Genomic DNA, 21937 nt, shown 5'->3' with positions numbered 1-21937 from the left:
TTGCATGTGAAATAGAACTCTTGGAACTAAAATAAGTGTGTTAAGAGTCATTTTAATGCCTGAAATTGGTCGAAATAGAAGCTTCTAAGTAGGAGAAAAAGTCTGTAAAAATGGCAATTTTGGTCACGTTAAAGCTTTAAAAAGTAGTTATTCAACATGAGGCACAATCCAATTGACATTTTGAATCATTTTTTCTATAGTCCAAAAAAATCAATTTTCTGATGAAAAATGATGATCCCAGTCGAACTTTCTCCAAATGGTCAGAAATGGTCATATTTTAATGTTTACATTTTTTACTCTAAATGAATATTCCATGTGAATTCTCACTTTTGGAACTAAAATAAGTGTGTTTAGAGTCATTTTCCTGTCGAAATTGGTCAAAATAGAAGCTTCTTAGTAGGAGGAAAAGTCTGTAAAAATGGCAATTTTGGTCACTGTGAGGCTTCAAAAAGTGGTTATTCAACATGAGGCACAATCCAACTGACATTTTGAATCACTTTTTCTACAGTCTAAAAGATCAATTTTCTGATGAAAAACGATGACCCCGGACCTGTCGAACTTTCTCCAGATGGTCAGAAATTGTCATTTTTTAATGTTTAATCTTTTGACTGTAAATGAATATTTCATGTGAATTATCACCTTAGGAACTAAAATAGGTGTGTTTAGAGTAATTTTCCTGCCTCAAATTAGTCAAAGTAAAAGCTTCGAAGTAGGAGGAAAAGTCTGAAAAAATGGCAATTTTGGTCACTGTGAGGCTTCAAAAAGTGTTTATTCAACATGAGGTACAATTCAATTGACATTTTGAATCAATTTTTCTACAGACCAAAATATCTATTTTCTGATGATAAATGGTACCCCAGCCCTCTTAATCTTTATCCAGATGGTCAGAAATGGCCTTTTTTAATGTTAAATGTTTTGACTGTAAATGACTTTTGCATTTGAAGTATCACTTTTGGAACAAAAATAAGTGTGTTTAGAGTCAATTTCCGTCCCGAAATGGTCGAAATAGAAGGTTCTGAGTAGGAGGAAAAAGTCTGTAAAAATGGCGAGTTAGGTCACTCTGATGCTTTAAAAAGTGGTTACTCAACATGATGCGCAATCGAATTGACCTTTTGAAAAAAAAATTCGACAGTCCAAAAAATCTATTTTCTGATGAAAAACAATGACCCCGGACCTGTCAAACTTTCTCCAGATGCTCAGAAATGGTCATATTTTAATGTTTAATCTTTTGACTGTAAATGACTATTGTATTTGAATTATCACTTTTGGAACTAAAATAAGTGTGTTTAGAGTCATTTTACTGCCCAAAATTAGTTGAAAAAGAAGATTATGACTGTAAATGACTATTCCATGTGAATTGTCACTTTTAGAACTAAAATAAGTGTGTTTAGATTCATTTTCCTGGCCAAAATTGGTCGAAATAGACGCTTCTGAGTAGGGGGGAAAGTCTGTAATAATGGCAATTTTGGTCACTATGAGGCTTTAAAAAGTCGTTATTCAACATGAGGCAAAATCCAAATGACATTTTGAAACAATTTTTCTACAGTCCAAAAAATCAATTTTCTGATGAAAAACAATGACCCGTGACTTGTCGAACTTTCTCCAGATGGTCAGAAATAGTAATTTTTTAATGTTTAATTTTTTGACTGGAAATTACTGTTGCATGTGAATTAGAACTCTTGGAACTAAAATAAGTGTGTTTAGAGTCATTTTAATGCCTGAAATTGGTCGAAATAGAAGCTTCTGAGTAGGAGAAAAAGTCTGTAAAAATGTCAATTTTGGTCACTTTGAGGCTTTAAAAAGTAGTTATTCAACATGAGGCCCAATCCAAATGTCATTTTGAATAAATTTTTATACAGTCCAAAAAATCTATTTTCTGATGATAAACGATGACCCCGGGCCTGTCAAATTTTCTTCAGATGGTCAGTAATGGTTATTTTTTAATGTTTAAACTTTTAACTGTAAATAACTTTGGCATTTGAATTATCACTTTTGGATCTAAAATATGTGTGTTTAGAGTCATTTTCTTGCCCGAAATTGGACGAAATAGAAGCTTCTGGGTAGGAGGAAAAGTCTGAAAAAATGGCAATTTTGGTCACTGTGAGGCTTTAAAAAGTGGTTATTCAACATGAGGCACAATCCAAATGACATTTTGAATGCTTTTTTCTACACTCCCAAAAATCTATTTTCTGATGAAAAACGATGACCCCGGACCTGTGGAACTTTCTCCAGATGTTCAGAAATGGTCATTTTTTTAATGTTTAATCTTTTGACTGTAAATGAATATTGCATGTGAATTATCACTTTTGGAACGAAAATAAGTGTGTTTAGAGTCATTTTCCTGCCCGAAATTAGTCAAAATAGAAGTTTCGGAGTAGAAGGAAAAGTCTGTTAAAATTGCAATATTGGTCACTGTGAGAATTTAAAACGTGGTTATTCAACATGAGGCACAATCCAATTGACATATTGAATCATTTTTTCTACAGTCTAAAAGATCAATTTTCTGATTAAAACGATGATGCATTTGAATGATCACTTTTGGATCTAAAATACGTGTGTTTAGAGTCATTTTCCTGCCCGAAATTGTTCGAAAGAGAAGCTTCTGAGTAGGAGGAAAAGTCTGAAAAAATGGCAATTTTGGTCACATTGAGGCTTTAAAAAGTAGTTATTCGACCTGAGGCATAATCCAAATAACATTTTGAATCAATTTTATTAGAGTCCAAAAAATAAATTTTGTGATGAAAAACGATGACCCGTGACCTGTCGAACTTTCTCCAGTTGATCTGAAATGGTAATTTTTTAATGTTTATTTTTTTTACTGTAAATGACTGTTGCATGTGAATTATCACTTTTTGAATTAAAATAAGTGTCTTTAGAGTCATTTTAATCCCTGAAATTGGTCGAAATATATGCTTCTGAGTAGGAGAGAAAGTGTGTAAAAATGGCAATTTTTGTCACATTGAGGCTTTAAAAAGTAGTTATTCAACATGAGGCACAATCCAAATGGCATTTTGAATCAATTTTTCTGCAGTCCAAACAATCAATTTTCTGATGAAAAATGATGACCCGTGACCTGTCGAACTTTCTCCAGATGGTAAGAAATGGTAAATTTGTAATGTTTAATTTTTTGACTGTAAATGACTATTGAATGTGAATTATCACATTTGGAACTAAAATAAGTGTGTTTAGAGTTATTGTAAAGCCTGAAATGGGTCGGAATAGAAGCTTCTGAGTAGGAGGAAAAGTCTGTAAAAATGGCAATTTTGGTCACATTGAGGCTTTAAAAAGTAGTTATTCAACATGAGGTACAATCCAAATGACATTTTGAATCCATTTTTCTACTGTCCAAAAAATCAATTTTCTGATGAAAAACGATGACCCGTGACGTGTCGAACTTTCTCCAGATGTTCAGAAATGGTCATTTTTTAATGTTTAATATTTTGACTGTAAATGACTATTGCATGTCAATTAGAACTCTTGGATCTAAAATAAGTGTGTTTAGAGTCATTTTCCTGCCAGAAATTGGTCGAAATAGAAGCTTCTGAGAAGGAGTAAAAGTCTGTAAAAATGGCAATTTTTGTCACTGAGATGCTTTAAAAAGTGGTTATTCAAAATAAGGCACAATCCATTTGACATTTTGAAAAAAAACATCTACAGTCCCAAAAATCAATGTTCTGATGAAAAACGATGACCAGTGACCTGTCGATCTTTCTCCAGATGGTCAGAAAAGGTCAATTTTTTTAAATTTAATATTTTGAGTTTAAATGACTATTGCATGTGAAATAGAACTCTTGGAACTAAAATAAGTGTGTTAAGAGTCATTTTAATGCCTGAAATTGGTCGAAATAGAAGCTTCTAAGTAGGAGAAAAAGTCTGTAAAAATGGCAATTTTGGTCACGTTAAAGCTTTAAAAAGTAGTTATTCAACATGAGGCACAATCCAATTGACATTTTGAATCATTTTTTCTATAGTCCAAAAAAATCAATTTTCTGATGAAAAATGATGATCCCAGTCGAACTTTCTCCAAATGGTCAGAAATGGTCATATTTTAATGTTTACATTTTTTACTCTAAATGAATATTCCATGTGAATTCTCACTTTTGGAACTAAAATAAGTGTGTTTAGAGTCATTTTCCTGTCGAAATTGGTCAAAATAGAAGCTTCTTAGTAGGAGGAAAAGTCTGTAAAAATGGCAATTTTGGTCACTGTGAGGCTTCAAAAAGTGGTTATTCAACATGAGGCACAATCCAACTGACATTTTGAATCACTTTTTCTACAGTCTAAAAGATCAATTTTCTGATGAAAAACGATGACCCCGGACCTGTCGAACTTTCTCCAGATGGTCAGAAATTGTCATTTTTTAATGTTTAATCTTTTGACTGTAAATGAATATTTCATGTGAATTATCACCTTAGGAACTAAAATAGGTGTGTTTAGAGTAATTTTCCTGCCTCAAATTAGTCAAAGTAAAAGCTTCGAAGTAGGAGGAAAAGTCTGAAAAAATGGCAATTTTGGTCACTGTGAGGCTTCAAAAAGTGTTTATTCAACATGAGGTACAATTCAATTGACATTTTGAATCAATTTTTCTACAGACCAAAATATCTATTTTCTGATGATAAATGGTGACCCCAGCCCTCTTAATCTTTATCCAGATGGTCAGAAATGGCCTTTTTTAATGTTAAATGTTTTGACTGTAAATGACTTTTGCATTTGAAGTATCACTTTTGGAACAAAAATAAGTGTGTTTAGAGTCAATTTCCGTCCCGAAATGGTCGAAATAGAAGGTTCTGAGTAGGAGGAAAAAGTCTGTAAAAATGGCGAGTTAGGTCACTCTGATGCTTTAAAAAGTGGTTACTCAACATGATGCGCAATCGAATTGACCTTTTGAAAAAAAAATTCGACAGTCAAAAAAATCTATTTTCTGATGAAAAACAATGACCCCGGACCTGTCAAACTTTCTCCAGATGCTCAGAAATGGTCATATTTTAATGTTTAATCTTTTGACTGTAAATGACTATTGTATTTGAATTATCACTTTTGGAACTAAAATAAGTGTGTTTAGAGTCATTTTACTGCCCAAAATTAGTTGAAAAAGAAGATTATGACTGTAAATGACTATTCCATGTGAATTGTCACTTTTAGAACTAAAATAAGTGTGTTTAGATTCATTTTCCTGGCCAAAATTGGTCGAAATAGACGCTTCTGAGTAGGGGGGAAAGTCTGTAATAATGGCAATTTTGGTCACTATGAGGCTTTAAAAAGTCGTTATTCAACATGAGGCAAAATCCAAATGACATTTTGAAACAATTTTTCTACAGTCCAAAAAATCAATTTTCTGATGAAAAACAATGACCCGTGACTTGTCGAACTTTCTCCAGATGGTCAGAAATAGTAATTTTTTAATGTTTAATTTTTTGACTGGAAATGACTGTTGCATGTGAATTAGAACTCTTGGAACTAAAATAAGTGTGTTTAGAGTCATTTTAATGCCTGAAATTGGTCGAAATAGAAGCTTCTGAGTACGAGAAAAAGTCTGTAAAAATGTCAATTTTGGTCACTTTGAGGCTTTAAAAAGTAGTTATTCAACATGAGGCCCAATCCAAATGTCATTTTGAATACATTTTTATACAGTCCAAAAAATCTATTTTCTGATGATAAACGATGACCCCGGGCCTGTCAAATTTTCTTCAGATGGTCAGTAATGGTTATTTTTTAATGTTTAAACTTTTGACTGTAAATAACTTTGGCATTTGAATTATCACTTTTGGATCTAAAATATGTGTGTTTAGAGTCATTTTCTTGCCCGAAATTGGTCGAAATAGAAGCTTCTGGGTAGGAGGAAAAGTCTGAAAATATGGCAATTTTGGTCACTGTGAGGCTTTAAAAAGTGGTTATTCAACATGAGGCACAATCCAAATGACATTTTGAATGCTTTTTTCTACACTCCCAAAAATCTATTTTCTAATGAAAAACGATGACCCCGGACCTGTGGAACTTTCTCCAGATGTTCAGAAATGGTCATTTTTTAATGTTTAATCTTTTGACTGTAAATGAATATTGCATGTGAATTATCACTTTTGGAACGAAAATAAGTGTGTTTAGAGTCATTTTCCTGCCCGAAATTAGTCAAAATAGAAGTTTCGGAGTAGAAGGAAAAGTCTGTTAAAATTGCAATATTGGTCACTGTGAGGATTTAAAAAGTGGTTATTCAACATGAGGCACAATCCAATTGACATATTGAATCATTTTTTCTACAGTCTAAAAGATCAATTTTCTGATTAAAACGATGATCCGTGACCTGTCGAACTTTCTCCAGATGGTCAGAAATGGTTGTTTTTTAATGTTTAATCTTTTGACTGTAAATATCTTTTGCATTTGAATGATCACTTTTGGATCTAAAATACGTGTGTTTAGAGTCATTTTCCTGCCCGAAATTGTTCGAAATAGAAGCTTCTGAGTAGGAGGAAAAGTCTGAAAAAATGGCAATTTTGGTCACATTGAGGCTTTAAAAAGTAGTTATTCGACCTGAGGCACAATCCAAATGACATTTTGAATCAATTTTATTAGAGTCCAAAAAATAAATTTTGTGATGAAAAACGATGACCCGTGACCTGTCGAACTTTCTCCAGTTGATCTGAAATGGTAATTTTTTAATGTTTATTTTTTTTACTGTAAATGACTATTGCATGTGAATTATCACTTTTTGAATTAAAATAAGTGTCTTTAGAGTCATTTTAATCCCTGAAATTGGTCGAAATATATGCTTCTGAGTAGGAGAGAAAGTGTGTAAAAATGGCAATTTTTGTCACATTGAGGCTTTAAAAAGTAGTTATTCAACATGAGGCACAATCCAAATGGCATTTTGAATCAATTTTTCTGCAGTCCAAACAATCAATTTTCTGATGAAAAATGATGACCCGTGACCTGTCGAACTTTCTCCAGATGGTAAGAAATGGTAAATTTGTAATGTTTAATTTTTTGACTGTAAATGACTATTGAATGTGAATTATCACATTTGGAACTAAAATAAGTGTGTTTAGAGTTATTGTAAAGCCTGAAATGGGTCGGAATAGAAGCTTCTGAGTAGGAGGAAAAGTCTGAAAAAATGGCAATTTTGGTCACTGTGAGGCTTTAAAAAGTGGTTATTCAACATGAGGCACAATCCAAATGACATTTTGAATGCTTTTTTCTACACTCCCAAAAATCTATTTTCTAATGAAAAACGATGACCCCGGACCTGTGGAACTTTCTCCAGATGTTCAGAAATGGTCATTTTTTTAATGTTTAATATTTTGACTGTAAATGAATATTGCATGTGAATTATCACTTTTGGAACGAAAATAAGTGTGTTTAGAGTCATTTTCCTGCCCGAAATTAGTCAAAATAGAAGTTTCGGAGTAGAAGGAAAAGTCTGTTAAAATTGCAATATTGGTCACTGTGAGGATTTAAAAAGTGGTTATTCAACATGAGGCACAATCCAATTGACATATTGAATCATTTTTTCTACAGTCTAAAAGATCAATTTTCTGATTAAAACGATGATCCGTGACCTGTCGAACTTTCTCCAGATGGTCAGAAATGGTTGTTTTTTAATGTTTAATCTTTTGACTGTAAATAGCTTTTGCATTTGAATGATCACTTTTGGATCTAAAATACGTGTGTTTAGAGTCATTTTCCTGCCCGAAATTGTTCGAAATAGAAGCTTCTGAGTAGGAGGAAAAGTCTGAAAAAATGGCAATTTTGGTCACATTGAGGCTTTAAAAAGTAGTTATTCGACCTGAGGCACAATCCAAATGACATTTTGAATCAATTTTATTAGAGTCCAAAAAATAAATTTTGTGATGAAAAACGATGACCCGTGCCCTGTCGAACTTTCTCCAGTTGATCTGAAATGGTAATTTTTTAATGTTTATTTTTTTTACTGTAAATGACTATTGCATGTGAATTAGCACTTTTTGAATTAAAATAAGTGTCTTTAGAGTCATTTTAATCCCTGAAATTGGTCGAAATATATGCTTCTGAGTAGGAGAGAAAGTGTGTAAAAATGGCAATTTTTGTCACATTGAGGCTTTAAAAAGTAGTTATTCAACATGAGGCACAATCCAAATGGCATTTTGAATCAATTTTTCTGCAGTCCAAACAATCAATTTTCTGATGAAAAATGATGACCCGTGACCTGTCGAACTTTCTCCAGATGGTAAGAAATGGTAAATTTGTAATGTTTAATTTTTTGACTGTAAATGACTATTGAATGTGAATTATCACATTTGGAACTAAAATAAGTGTGTTTAGAGTTATTGTAAAGCCTGAAATGGGTCGGAATAGAAGCTTCTGAGTAGGAGAAAAAGTCTGTAAAAATGGCAATTTTGGTCACATTGAGGCTTTAAAAAGTAGTTATTCAACATGAGGTACAATCCAAATGACATTTTGAATCATTTTTTCTACAGTCCAAAAAATCAATATTCTGATGATAGACGATGACCCCGGACCTGTCAAACGTTCTCCAGATGGTCAGAAATGATCTTTTTTCAACATTTAATCTTTTGAATGTAAATGACTTTTGCATTTGAATTATTACTTTTGGAACTAAAATAAGTATGTTTAGAGTCAATTTCCTGCCCGAAATTAGACGAAATAGAAGCTTCTGAGTAGGAGGAAAAGTCTGTAAAAATGGCAATTTTGGTCACATTGAGGCTTTAAAAAGTAGTTATTCAACATGAGGTACAATCCAAATGACATTTTGAATCCATTTTTCTACTGTCCAAAAAATCAATTTTCTGATGAAAAACGATGACCCGTGACGTGTCGAACTTTCTCCAGATGTTCAGAAATGGTCATTTTTTAATGTTTAATATTTTGACTGTAAATGACTATTGCATGTCAATTAGAACTCTTGGATCTAAAATAAGTGTGTTTAGAGTCATTTTCCTGCCAGAAATTGGTCGAAATAGAAGCTTCTGAGAAGGAGTAAAAGTCTGTAAAAATGGCAATTTTTGTCACTGAGATGCTTTAAAAAGTGGTTATTCAAAATAAGGCACAATCCATTTGACATTTTGAAAAAAAACATCTACAGTCCCAAAAATCAATGTTCTGATGAAAAACGATGACCAGTGACCTGTCGATCTTTCTCCAGATGGTCAGAAAAGGTCAATTTTTTTAAATTTAATATTTTGAGTTTAAATGACTATTGCATGTGAAATAGAACTCTTGGAACTAAAATAAGTGTGTTAAGAGTCATTTTAATGCCTGAAATTGGTCGAAATAGAAGCTTCTAAGTAGGAGAAAAAGTCTGTAAAAATGGCAATTTTGGTCACGTTAAAGCTTTAAAAAGTAGTTATTCAACATGAGGCACAATCCAATTGACATTTTGAATCATTTTTTCTATAGTCCAAAAAAATCAATTTTCTGATGAAAAATGATGATCCCAGTCGAACTTTCTCCAAATGGTCAGAAATGGTCATATTTTAATGTTTACATTTTTTACTCTAAATGAATATTCCATGTGAATTCTCACTTTTGGAACTAAAATAAGTGTGTTTAGAGTCATTTTCCTGTCGAAATTGGTCAAAATAGAAGCTTCTTAGTAGGAGGAAAAGTCTGTAAAAATGGCAATTTTGGTCACTGTGAGGCTTCAAAAAGTGGTTATTCAACATGAGGCACAATCCAACTGACATTTTGAATCACTTTTGCTACAGTCTAAAAGATCAATTTTCTGATGAAAAACGATGACCCCGGACCTGTCGAACTTTCTCCAGATGGTCAGAAATTGTCATTTTTTAATGTTTAATCTTTTGACTGTAAATGAATATTTCATGTGAATTATCACCTTAGGAACTAAAATAGGTGTGTTTAGAGTAATTTTCCTGCCTCAAATTAGTCAAAGTAAAAGCTTCGAAGTAGGAGGAAAAGTCTGAAAAAATGGCAATTTTGGTCACTGTGAGGCTTCAAAAAGTGTTTATTCAACATGAGGTACAATTCAATTGACATTTTGAATCAATTTTTCTACAGACCAAAATATCTATTTTCTGATGATAAATGGTGACCCCAGCCCTCTTAATCTTTATCCAGATGGTCAGAAATGGCCTTTTTTAATGTTAAATGTTTTGACTGTAAATGACTTTTGCATTTGAAGTATCACTTTTGGAACAAAAATAAGTGTGTTTAGAGTCAATTTCCGTCCCGAAATGGTCGAAATAGAAGGTTCTGAGTAGGAGGAAAAAGTCTGTAAAAATGGCGAGTTAGGTCACTCTGATGCTTTAAAAAGTGGTTACTCAACATGATGCGCAATCGAATTGACCTTTTGAAAAAAAAATTCGACAGTCAAAAAAATCTATTTTCTGATGAAAAACAATGACCCCGGACCTGTCAAACTTTCTCCAGATGCTCAGAAATGGTCATATTTTAATGTTTAATCTTTTGACTGTAAATGACTATTGTATTTGAATTATCACTTTTGGAACTAAAATAAGTGTGTTTAGAGTCATTTTACTGCCCAAAATTAGTTGAAAAAGAAGATTATGACTGTAAATGACTATTCCATGTGAATTGTCACTTTTAGAACTAAAATAAGTGTGTTTAGATTCATTTTCCTGGCCAAAATTGGTCGAAATAGACGCTTCTGAGTAGGGGGGAAAGTCTGTAATAATGGCAATTTTGGTCACTATGAGGCTTTAAAAAGTCGTTATTCAACATGAGGCAAAATCCAAATGACATTTTGAAACAATTTTTCTACAGTCCAAAAAATCAATTTTCTGATGAAAAACAATGACCCGTGACTTGTCGAACTTTCTCCAGATGGTCAGAAATAGTAATTTTTTAATGTTTAATTTTTTGACTGGAAATGACTGTTGCATGTGAATTAGAACTCTTGGAACTAAAATAAGTGTGTTTAGAGTCATTTTAATGCCTGAAATTGGTCGAAATAGAAGCTTCTGAGTACGAGAAAAAGTCTGTAAAAATGTCAATTTTGGTCACTTTGAGGCTTTAAAAAGTAGTTATTCAACATGAGGCCCAATCCAAATGTCATTTTGAATACATTTTTATACAGTCCAAAAAATCTATTTTCTGATGATAAACGATGACCCCGGGCCTGTCAAATTTTCTTCAGATGGTCAGTAATGGTTATTTTTTAATGTTTAAACTTTTGACTGTAAATAACTTTGGCATTTGAATTATCACTTTTGGATCTAAAATATGTGTGTTTAGAGTCATTTTCTTGCCCGAAATTGGTCGAAATAGAAGCTTCTGGGTAGGAGGAAAAGTCTGAAAATATGGCAATTTTGGTCACTGTGAGGCTTTAAAAAGTGGTTATTCAACATGAGGCACAATCCAAATGACATTTTGAATGCTTTTTTCTACACTCCCAAAAATCTATTTTCTAATGAAAAACGATGACCCCGGACCTGTGGAACTTTCTCCAGATGTTCAGAAATGGTCATTTTTTAATGTTTAATCTTTTGACTGTAAATGAATATTGCATGTGAATTATCACTTTTGGAACGAAAATAAGTGTGTTTAGAGTCATTTTCCTGCCCGAAATTAGTCAAAATAGAAGTTTCGGAGTAGAAGGAAAAGTCTGTTAAAATTGCAATATTGGTCACTGTGAGGATTTAAAAAGTGGTTATTCAACATGAGGCACAATCCAATTGACATATTGAATCATTTTTTCTACAGTCTAAAAGATCAATTTTCTGATTAAAACGATGATCCGTGACCTGTCGAACTTTCTCCAGATGGTCAGAAATGGTTGTTTTTTAATGTTTAATCTTTTGACTGTAAATATCTTTTGCATTTGAATGATCACTTTTGGATCTAAAATACGTGTGTTTAGAGTCCTTTTCCTGCCCGAAATTGTTCGAAATAGAAGCTTCTGAGTAGGAGGAAAAGTCTGAAAAAATGGCAATTTTGGTCACATTGAGGCTTTAAAAAGTAGTTATTCGACCTGAGGCACAATCCAAATGACATTTTGAATCAATTTTATTAGAGTCCAAAAAATAAATTTTGTGATGAAAAACGATGACCCGTGACCTGTCGAACTTTCTCCAGTTGATCTGAAATGGTAATTTTTTAATGTTTATTTTTTTTACTGTAAATGACTATTGCATGTGAATTATCACTTTTTGAATTAAAATAAGTGTCTTTAGAGTCATTTTAATCCCTGAAATTGGTCGAAATATATGCTTCTGAGTAGGAGAGAAAGTGTGTAAAAATGGCAATTTTTGTCACATTGAGGCTTTAAAAAGTAGTTATTCAACATGAGGCACAATCCAAATGGCATTTTGAATCAATTTTTCTGCAGTCCAAACAATCAATTTTCTGATGAAAAATGATGACCCGTGACCTGTCGAACTTTCTCCAGATGGTAAGAAATGGTAAATTTGTAATGTTTAATTTTTTGACTGTAAATGACTATTGAATGTGAATTATCACATTTGGAACTAAAATAGGTGTGTTTAGAGTTATTGTAAAGCCTGAAATGGGTCGGAATAGAAGCTTCTGAGTAGGAGGAAAAGTCTGAAAAAATGGCAATTTTGGTCACTGTGAGGCTTTAAAAAGTGGTTATTCAACATGAGGCACAATCCAAATGACATTTTGAATGCTTTTTTCTACACTCCCAAAAATCTATTTTCTAATGAAAAACGATGACCCCGGACCTGTGGAACTTTCTCCAGATGTTCAGAAATGGTCATTTTTTTAATGTTTAATCTTTTGACTGTAAATGAATATTGCATGTGAATTATCACTTTTGGAACGAAAATAAGTGTGTTTAGAGTCATTTTCCTGCCCGAAATTAGTCAAAATAGAAGTTTCGGAGTAGAAGGAAAAGTCTGTTAAAATTGCAATATTGGTCACTGTGAGGATTTAAAAAGTGGTTATTCAACATGAGGCACAATCCAATTGACATATTGAATCATTTTTTCTACAGTCTAAAAGATCAATTTTCTGATTAAAACGATGATCCGTGACCTGTCGAACTTTCTCCAGATGGTCAGAAATGGTTGTTTTTTAATGTTTAATCTTTTGACTGTAAATAGCTTTTGCATTTGAATGATCACTTTTGGATCTAAAATACGTGTGTTTAGAGTCATTTTCCTGCCCGAAATTGTTCGAAATAGAAGCTTCTGAGTAGGAGGAAAAGTCTGAAAAAATGGCAATTTTGGTCACATTGAGGCTTTAAAAAGTAGTTATTCGACCTGAGGCACAATCCAAATGACATTTTGAATCAATTTTATTAGAGTCATAAAATAAATTTTGTGATGAAAAACGATGACCCGTGCCCTGTCGAACTTTCTCCAGTTGATCTGAAATGGTAATTTTTTAATGTTTATTTTTTTTACTGTAAATGACTATTGCATGTGAATTAGCACTTTTTGAATTAAAATAAGTGTCTTTAGAGTCATTTTAATCCCTGAAATTGGTCGAAATATATGCTTCTGAGTAGGAGAGAAAGTGTGTAAAAATGGCAATTTTTGTCACATTGAGGCTTTAAAAAGTAGTTATTCAACATGAGGCACAATCCAAATGGCATTTTGAATCAATTTTTCTGCAGTCCAAACAATCAATTTTCTGATGAAAAATGATGACCCGTGACCTGTCGAACTTTCTCCAGATGGTAAGAAATGGTAAATTTGTAATGTTTAATTTTTTGACTGTAAATGACTATTGAATGTGAATTATCACATTTGGAACTAAAATAAGTGTGTTTAGAGTTATTGTAAAGCCTGAAATGGGTCGGAATAGAAGCTTCTGAGTAGGAGAAAAAGTCTGTAAAAATGGCAATTTTGGTCACATTGAGGCTTTAAAAAGTAGTTATTCAACATGAGGTACAATCCAAATGACATTTTGAATCATTTTTTCTACAGTCCAAAAAATCAATATTCTGATGATAGACGATGACCCCGGACCTGTCAAACGTTCTCCAGATGGTCAGAAATGATCTTTTTTCAACATTTAATCTTTTGAATGTAAATGACTTTTGCATTTGAATTATTACTTTTGGAACTAAAATAAGTATGTTTAGAGTCAATTTCCTGCCCGAAATTAGACGAAATAGAAGCTTCTGAGTAGGAGGAAAAGTCTGTAAAAATGGCAATTTTGGTCACATTGAGGCTTTAAAAAGTAGTTATTCAACATGAGGTACAATCCAAATGACATTTTGAATCCATTTTTCTACTGTCCAAAAAATCAATTTTCTGATGAAAAACGATGACCCGTGACGTGTCGAACTTTCTCCAGATGTTCAGAAATGGTCATTTTTTAATGTTTAATATTTTGACTGTAAATGACTATTGCATGTCAATTAGAACTCTTGGATCTAAAATAAGTGTGTTTAGAGTCATTTTCCTGCCAGAAATTGGTCGAAATAGAAGCTTCTGAGAAGGAGTAAAAGTCTGTAAAAATGGCAATTTTTGTCACTGAGATGCTTTAAAAAGTGGTTATTCAAAATAAGGCACAATCCATTTGACATTTTGAAAAAAAACATCTACAGTCCCAAAAATCAATGTTCTGATGAAAAACGATGACCAGTGACCTGTCGATCTTTCTCCAGATGGTCAGAAAAGGTCAATTTTTTTTAATTTAATATTTTGAGTTTAAATGACTATTGCATGTGAATTAGAACTCTTGGAACTAAAATAAGTGTGTTAAGAGTCATTTTAATGCCTGAAATTAGTCGAAATAGAAGCTTCTAAGTAGGAGAAAAAGTCTGTAAAAATGGCAATTTTGGTCATGTTAAAGCTTTAAAAAGTAGTTATTCAACATGAGGCACAATCCAATTGACATTTTGAATCATTTTTTCTATAGTCCAAAAAAATCAATTTTCTGATGAAAAATGATGATCCCAGTCGAACTTTCTCCAAATGGTCAGAAATGGTCATATTTTAATGTTTACATTTTTTACTCTAAATGAATATTCCATGTGAATTCTCACTTTTGGAACTAAAATAAGTGTGTTTAGAGTCATTTTCCTGTCGAAATTGGTCAAAATAGAAGCTTCTTAGTAGGAGGAAAAGTCTGTAAAAATGGCAATTTTGGTCACTGTGAGGCTTCAAAAAGTGGTTATTCAACATGAGGCACAATCCAACTGACATTTTGAATCACTTTTTCTACAGTCTAAAAGATCAATTTTCTGATGAAAAACGATGACCCCGGACCTGTCGAACTTTCTCCAGATGGTCAGAAATTGTCATTTTTTAATGTTTAATCTTTTGACTGTAAATGAATATTTCATGTGAATTATCACCTTAGGAACTAAAATAGGTGTGTTTAGAGTAATTTTCCTGCCTCAAATTAGTCAAAGTAAAAGCTTCGAAGTAGGAGGAAAAGTCTGAAAAAATGGCAATTTTGGTCACTGTGAGGCTTCAAAAAGTGTTTATTCAACATGAGGTACAATTCAATTGACATTTTGAATCAATTTTTCTACAGACCAAAATATCTATTTTCTGATGATAAATGGTGACCCCAGCCCTCTTAATCTTTATCCAGATGGTCAGAAATGGCCTTTTTTAATGTTAAATGTTTTGACTGTAAATGACTTTTGCATTTGAAGTATCACTTTTGGAACAAAAATAAGTGTGTTTAGAGTCAATTTCCGTCCCGAAATGGTCGAAATAGAAGGTTCTGAGTAGGAGGAAAAAGTCTGTAAAAATGGCGAGTTAGGTCACTCTGATGCTTTAAAAAGTGGTTACTCAACATGATGCGCAATCGAATTGACCTTTTGAAAAAAAAATTCTACAGTCCAAAAAATCTATTTTCTGATGAAAAACAATGACCCCGGACCTGTCAAACTTTCTCCAGATGCTCAGAAATGGTCATATTTTAATGTTTAATCTTTTGACTGTAAATAACTATTGTATTTGAATTATCACTTTTGGAACTAAAATAAGTGGGTTTAGAGTCATTTTACTGCCCAAAATTGGTTGAAAAAGAAGATTATGACTGTAAATGACTATTCCATGTGAATTGTCACTTTTAGAACTAAAACAAGTGTGTTTAGATTCATTTTCCTGGCCAAAATTGGTCGAAATAGACGCTTCTGAGTAGGGGGGAAAGTCTGTAATAATGGCAATTTTGGTCACTATGAGGCTTTAAAAAGTCGTTATTCAACATGAGGCAAAATCCAAATGACATTTTGAAACAATTTTTCTACAGTCCAAAAAATCAATTTTCTGATGAAAAACAATGACCCGTGACTTGTCGAACTTTCTCCAGATGGTCAGAAATAGTAATTTTTTAATGTTTAATTTTTTGACTGGAAATGACTGTTGCATGTGAATTAGAACTCTTGGAACTAAAATAAGTGTGTTTAGAGTCATTTTAATGCCTGAAATTGGTCGAAATAGAAGCTTCTGAGTACGAGAAAAAGTCTGTAAAAATGTCAATTTTGGTCACTTTGAGGCTTTAAAAAGTAGTTATTCAACATGAGGCCCAATCCAAATGTCATTTTGAATACATTTTTATACAGTCCAAAAAATCTATTTTCTGATGATAAACGATGACCCCGGGCCTGTCAAATTTTCTTCAGATGGTCAGTAATGGTTATTTTTTAATGTTTAAACTTTTGACTGTAAATAACTTTGGCATTTGAATTATCACTTTTGGATCTAAAATATGTGTGTTTAGAGTCATTTTCTTGCCCGAAATTGGTCGAAATAGAAGCTTCTGGGTAGGAGGAAAAGTCTGAAAAAATGGCAATTTTGGTCACTGTGAGGCTTTAAAAAGTGGTTATTCAACATGAGGCACAATCCAAATGACATTTTGAATGCTTTTTTCTACACTCCCAAAAATCTATTTTCTGATGAAAAACGATGACCCCGGACCTGTGGAACTTTCTCCAGATGTTCAGAAATGGTCATTTTTTTAATGTTTAATCTTTTGACTGTAAATGAATATTGCATGTGAATTATCACTTTTGGAACGAAAATAAGTGTGTTTAGAGTCATTTTCCTGCCCGAAATTAGTCAAAATAGAAGTTTCGGAGTAGAAGGAAAAGTCTGTTAAAATTGCAATATTGGTCACTGTGAGGATTTAAAAAGTGGTTATTCAACATGAGGCACAATCCAATTGACATATTGAATCATTTTTTCTACAGTCTAAAAGATCAATTTTCTGATTAAAACGATGATCCGTGACCTGTCGAACTTTCTCCAGATGGTCAGAAATGGTTGTTTTTTAATGTTTAATCTTTTGACTGTAAATAGCTTTTGCATTTGAATGATCACTTTTGGATCTAAAATACGTGTGTTTAGAGTCATTTTCCTGCCCGAAATTGTTCGAAATAGAAGCTTCTGAGTAGGAGGAAAAGTCTGAAAAAATGGCAATTTTGGTCACATTGAGGCTTTAAAAAGTAGTTATTCGACCTGAGGCACAATCCAAATGACATTTTGAATCAATTTTATTAGAGTCCAAAAAATAAATTTTGTGATGAAAAACGATGACCCGTGACCTGTCGAACTTTCTCCAGTTGATCTGAAATGGTAATTTTTTAATGTTTATTTTTTTTACTGTAAATGACTATTGCATGTGAATTATCACTTTTTGAATTAAAATAAGTGTCTTTAGAGTCATTTTAATCCCTGAAATTGGTCGAAATATATGCTTCTGAGTAGGAGAGAAAGTGTGTAAAAATGGCAATTTTTGTCACATTGAGGCTTTAAAAAGTAGCTATTCAACATGAGGCACAATCCAAATGGCATTTTGAATCAATTTTTCTGCAGTCCAAACAATCAATTTTCTGATGAAAAATGATGACCCGTGACCTGTCGAACTTTCTCCAGATGGTAAGAAATGGTAAATTTGTAATGTTTAATTTTTTGACTGTAAATGACTATTGAATGTGAATTATCACATTTGGAACTAAAATAAGTGTGTTTAGAGTTATTGTAAAGCCTGAAATGGGTCGGAATAGAAGCTTCTGAGTAGGAGAAAAAGTCTGTAAAAAGTGCAATTTTGGTCACATTGAGGCTTTAAAAAGTAGTTATTCAACCTGAGGCACAATCCAAATGACATTTTGAATCAATTTTATTAGAGTCCAAAAAATCAATTTTCTGATGCAAAACGATGACCCCGGACCTGTCGAACTTTCTCCAGATGTTCAGAAATGGTCATTTTTTAATGTTTAATATTTTGACTGTAAATGACTATTGCATGTGAATTAGAACTCTTGAATCTAAAATAAGTGTGTTTAGAGTCATTTTCCTGCCAGAAGATGGTCGAAATAGAAGCTTCTGAGAAGGAGTAAAAGTCTGTAAAAATGGCAATTTTTGTCACTGAGATGCTTTAAAAAGTGGTTATTCAAAATAAGGCACAATCCAATTGACATTTTGAATCATTTTTTCTACAGTCAATGAAATTCAATTTTCTGATGAAAAACGATGACCCCAGTCGAACTTTCTCCAGATGGTCAGAAATGGTAATTTTTTAATGTTTACATTTTTTACTCTACATGGATGTTCCATGTGAATTCTCACTTTTGGAACTAAAATAAGTGAGTTTAGAGTCATTTTCCTGCCAAAACTGGTCGAAATAGAAGCTTCTGAGTAGGAGGAAAAATCTGAATAAATGGCAATATTGGTCACTGTGAGGCTTTAAAAAGTGTTTATTCAACATGAGGCACAATCCAATTGACATTTTGAATAATTTTTTCTGCAGTCTAAAAGATCAATTTTCTGATGCAAAACGAGGACCCCGGACCTGTCGAACTTTCTCCAGATGGTCAGAAATGGTTATGTTTTAATGTTTAATATTTTAACTGTATATAACTATGGCATTTGAATTATCACTTTTGTATCTAAAATAAGTGTGTTTAGAGTCATTTTCCTGCCCAAAGTTGTTCGAAATAGAAGCTTCTGAGTAGGAGGAAAAGTCTGAAAAAATGGCAATTTTGGTCACTGTGAGGCTTTAAAAAGTGGTTATTCAACATGAAGCACAATTCAATTGACATTTTGAATAATTTTTTCTACAGTCCAAAAAATCATTATTCTGATGATAGACGATGACCCCGGACCTGTCAAACGTTCTCCAGATGGTCAGAAATGATCTTTTTTCAACGTTTAATCTTTTGAATGTAAATGACTTTTGCATTTGAATTATCACTTTTGGAACTAAAATAAGTATGTTTAGAGTCAATTTCCTGCCCGAAATTAGACGAAATAGAAGCTTCTGAGTAGGAGGAAAAGTCTGTAAAAATGGCAATTTTGGTCACATTGAGGCTTTAAAAAGTAGTTATTCAACATGAGGTACAATCCAAATGACATTTTGAATCCATTTTTCTACTGTCCAAAAAATCAATTTTCTGATGAAAAACGATGACCCGTGACGTGTCGAACTTTCTCCAGATGTTCAGAAATGGTAATTTTTTAATGTTTAATTTTTTGACTGTAAATGACTATTGCATGTGAATTAGAACTCTTGTATCTTAAATAAGTGTTTTTATAGTCATTTTCGTGCCCGAAATTAGACGAAATAGAAGCTTCTGAGTAGCAGGAAAAGTCTGTCAAAATGGCAATTTTAGTCACTGTGAGTCTTTAAAAAGTGGTTATTCAACATGAGGCACAATCCAATTGACATTTTGAATAAATTTTTCTACAGTCCAAAAAATCAATTCTCTGATTTAAAACGATGACCAGTGACCTGTCGAACTTTCTCCAGATGTTCAGAAATGGTCATTTTTTAATGTTTAATATTTTGACTGTAAATGACTATTGCATGTTAATTAGAACTCTTGGATCTAAAATAAGTGTGTTTAGAGTCATTTTTCTGCCAGAAATTGGTCGAAATAGAAGCTTCTGAGAAGGAGTAAAAGTCTGTAAAAATGGCAATTTTTGTCACTGAGATACTTTAAAAAGTGGTTATTCAAAATAAGGCACAATCCACTTGACATTTTGAAAAAAACATCTACAGTCCCAAAAATCAATGTTCTGATGAAAAACGATGACCAGTGACCTGTCGATCTTTCTCCAGATGGTCAGAAAAGGTCAATTTTTTAAAATTTAATATTTTGAGTGTAAATGACTATTGCATGTGAATTAGAACTCTTGGAACTAAAATAAGTGTGTTAAGAGTCATTTTAATAGCTGAAATTGGTCGAAATAGAAGCTTCTAAGTAGGAGAAAAAGTCTGTAAAAATGGCAATTTTGGTCACGTTAAAGCTTTAAAAAGTAGTTATTCAACATGAGCCACAATCCAATTGACATTTTGAATCATTTTTTCTATAGTCCAAAAAATCAATTTTCTGATGAAAAATGATGATCCCAGTCGAACTTTCTCCAAATGGTCAGAAATGGTCATATTTTAATGTTTACATTTTTTACTCTAAATGAATATTCCATGTGAATTCTCACTTTTGGAACTAAAATAAGTGTGTTTAGAGTCATTTTCCTGCCGAAATTGGTCAAAATAGAAGCTTCTTAGTAGGAGGAAAAGTCTGTAAAAATGGCAATTTTGGTCACTGTGAGGCTTCAAAAAGTGGTTATTCAACATGAGGCACAATCCAACTGACATTTTGAATCACTTTTTCTACAGTCTAAAAGATTAATTTTCTGATGAAAAACGATGACCCCGGACTTGTCGAACTTTCTCCAGATGGTCAGAAATTGTCATTTTTTAATGTTTAATCTTTTGACTGTAAATGAATATTTCATGTGAATTATCACCTTAGGAACTAAAATAGGTGTGTTTAGAGTAATTTTCCTGCCCGAAATTAGTCAAAGTAAAAGCTTCGAAGTAGGAGGAAAAGTCTGAAAAAATGGCAATTTTGGTCACTGTAAGCTTTCAAAAAGTGTTTATTCAACATGAGGTACAATTCAATTGACATTTTGAATCAATTTTTCTACAGACCAAAATATCTATTTTCTGATGATAAATGGTGACCCCAGCCCTCTTAAACTTTATCCAGATGGTCAGAAATGGGCTTTTTTAATGTTAAATGTTTTGACTGTAAATGACTTTTGCATTTGAAGTACCACTTTTGGAACAAAAATAAGTGTGTTTAGAGTCAATTTCCGTCCCGAAATGGTTGAAATAGAAGGTTCTGAGTAGGAGGAAAAAGTCTGTAAAAATGGCGAGTTAGGTCACTCTGATGCTTTAAAAAGTGGTTACTCAACATGATGCGCAATCGAATTGACCTTTTGAAAAAAAAATTCTACAGTCAAAAAAATCTATTTTCTGATGAAAAACAATGACCCCGGACCTGTCAAACTTTCTCCAGATGCTCAGAAATGGTCATATTTAATGTTTAATCTTTTGACTGTAAATGACTATTGTATTTGAATGATCACTTTTGGAACTAAAATAAGTGTGTTTAGACTCATTTTACTGCCCAAAATTGGTTGAAAAAGAAGATTATGACTGTAAATGACTATTCCATGTGAATTGTCACTTTCAGAACTAAAATAAGTGTGTTTAGATTCATTTTCCTGGCCAAAATTGGTCGAAATAGACGCTTCTGAGTAGGGGGAAAAGTCTGTAATAATGGCAATTTTGGTCACTATGAGGCTTTAAAAAGTGGTTATTCAACATGAGGCAAAATCCAAATGACATTTTGAAACAATTTTTGTACAGTCCAAAAAATCAATTTTCTGATGAAAAACAATGACCTGTGACTTGTCGAACTTTCTCCAGATGGTCAGAAATAGTAATTTTTTAATGTTTAATTTTTTGACTGGAAATGACTGTTGCATGTGAATTAGAACTCTTGGAACTAAAATAAGTGTGTTTAGAGTCATTTTAATGCCTGAAATTGGTCGAAATAGAAGCTTCTGAGAAGGAGCAAAAGTCTGTAAAAATGTCAATTTTGGTCACTTTGAGGCTTTAAAAAGTAGTTATTCAACATGAGGCCCAATCCAAATGTCATTTTGAATAAATTTTTCTACAGTCCAAAAAATCTATTTTCTGATGATAAACGATGACCCCGGGCCTGTCAAATTTTCTTCGATGGTCA

This window comes from Triturus cristatus, chromosome 12, assembly GCF_964204655.1.
Source record: "Triturus cristatus chromosome 12, aTriCri1.1, whole genome shotgun sequence".
Taxonomy (NCBI): domain Eukaryota; kingdom Metazoa; phylum Chordata; class Amphibia; order Caudata; family Salamandridae; genus Triturus; species Triturus cristatus.
The sequence above is the reverse complement of the archived record's forward strand: the minus strand, read 5'-3'. Positions refer to the sequence as shown.